This window comes from Gavialis gangeticus, unplaced genomic scaffold (assembly GCF_001723915.1).
Source record: "Gavialis gangeticus isolate Ggan-Ray unplaced genomic scaffold, GavGan_comp1, whole genome shotgun sequence".
Classification (NCBI taxonomy): Eukaryota; Metazoa; Chordata; order Crocodylia; family Gavialidae; genus Gavialis; species Gavialis gangeticus.
The window spans coordinates 4,423,416-4,425,837 of NW_017729029.1; positions in this window are offsets into that span (position 1 = coordinate 4,423,416).

A 2,422-nucleotide genomic window follows, 5' to 3' on the forward strand; every position below is an offset into this window, starting at 1 on the left:
GACATGGAAACATCCTGCATCAGCCTGCAGATAGCGAAGCTCAAATCACTTGTAATGTGTTGCAATTCTTCCCTTTGTGCTCTGGCTGGGATAAGTCTGTTTTGCACTGTGCTGTCACATGGCGTTTCTATGCTACAGGCTCAGGGAAACTGCACTGAAACCACAGGGTGCAACGATAGCCTTTCCCTCACAAACAATAAAGTACTTTTTTTTTGTGGTCATTTGTTAAATGGGGGAACATTAAACACTGTCCTGCCGCACAAGGAGCATGCATCTGCCACGACTCTGCACAGTTTTAACTAGCCACCACCACAGCCATCTGATGTGGAAATTCAGACAGGATCACTGTTTGGCTGTCAGAAGCACTTTATTTTGCATGGCCACGGGAGAAAAAGCAAGGGGCAGCTAATTCTCAACAAAAGCGAAGCACAGACTTCTTTATATACTTATAAGTCACATACAGATTAGCCCGCCCCGTAACATACTCTCGGCAGTCTGACAGCAACTCATCCTGGTGTCTTGCTGAACCAGGTGCATTTTCTCAAGCTGTCTCCTGAAGGCCACCATGTTGTTCCCACTCAGCCTTCACCCACATCTCCCATCCTGTCCCGACACGTACACACTCCTTTCAGTACTTTTCCATTCCTCATCATTCCCTCCTTGTAAGCGCTTGTTCTTACACCTCTATATTCATAAAGCCTTTGACATTTTCTTGTCGTTCGCACTCGTAGACCACCTCCCAGAGCACCATCATCTGCAGCTCGGTCATAGAGAGCCTAGAAACACTCTGGGCAGTTTTTGATAAACAACAGTGTAAGCAACGCAGAAGCATTTGGATAATAATGAAAACTGCAAAAATGCATAATGAACTCAGAATACACCATTTTAGCAGGGATTTCACCCAGCCCCCTACATCTGGTAGCCACCCCCACCAATCTAAGGGTTTCTCCTCTGCAATCGCATGGATCACCTGCAACTGCCTTCTTATGGTGCGGAGGTCCTTTTCCACTCGTTGGTGCTGGTCGATCCAGGTACAGCAAGTATAGTTCACAACCGCACATACTCCTCCTTAGACGGCTAGGAGATAATCCAAAGCCATACGGTTCTCGGTAGCCACCTGCCCTATCTGGGTGATTTCATCATTAAGAGCTCCTAAAGCATCAGCGCCGGCATTAAAAAATTCCTCCATAACTCCCGAAATATTTACAATGGTTCTTTCTAATTCAGCTACCCCCAAACCAAGGGAGAAATGCCCTGGTAAATTGATGGAATCCGGTGGGTCAGCCAACCAGTGGGTTTTCAACAGCTCGCCTATGTCTGGGCAAACCAGTTGGGAGATAAGACACCTCATGCCAAGAGAGGCTTGGGTGTAAATCAAACTCTGGGACGATTCTCCCCAGGGTACAGGTGTCGACCCAATGCCATGGCAAAATCTTGTGGGCATCATTCCCGCATAGCCAGAACAAGCCTGGAGCAGCTGTAGTGCTGAGGTCCCTACAGGTTATGCTTTCAATTCGGCACTTCCGATTGACCTGTAAGGTATAGGAAGGGGCACGTTGGCTCCCCACCAACCTGTATTGTGATATTTATTGGTTACAGGAAGTAGAACCTAACAACACATAAAATTCGAACCCGTTCATTACCAGACTATGAGTATCTTCCAGGGTTTTATGGATAGTGAGAGACCCGTTGGTACGCTGAGAGGACGTGTTTCCCAGCAGGATCCCAGACGTATTATGGGAGTGATAATCAAAGGTTACTCGGCATTTGGGATAGTGCCCCACTGAGTAACCAGCTTTGCCTGTTCTACCACTCCCATTGGACCTATAACAGAGGGCTGCCTCAAGTCTATAGGACAGTCTCCAGCTGTCTCGAGTCTTTTTCCACCATTCAGGGATCGACTACTGCGTTCTATTAGAGTGGGAGGAAAATCTGACAAAGCTAGTATTGGTACTCTTTTCCCAATTCTCAAAAGGAATTGGTACCCCAAGCATTGGGATTCCTCTGGCTGGGTGTGTAGGCCTATGTATGCACACCCAGCAGTTTGTAAGGTTGCCTGCACTAGCAATGCTCTGCCCCAGGAACATAATACTGTTCTCCTCCCATGCCCTGACTAGAACTCTTGGCATGAAGCAGAGTAAAAGAAAAGGCAACATTTTGGGGTTTACTCGAGCGATATCCCAGGCGCTGCTATCCCTTGGAACTTCGAGGGGCCACCCTCGACTAAAACTTCGGCCTCCAGCACACTACCATCAATAAAATGCTGACCACAATAATACAAAACAGCGCTACCCCCTGGGGAAGTTTCTAAATCTACGTAATTATCTGCGACTTCCCAAGGGTTGGTGTGATTCATACTAAATTACTAAAGGCAATTCAACACATAGAACAAAAGTTCATAGCCTTAAGTAAAACTTGGCTA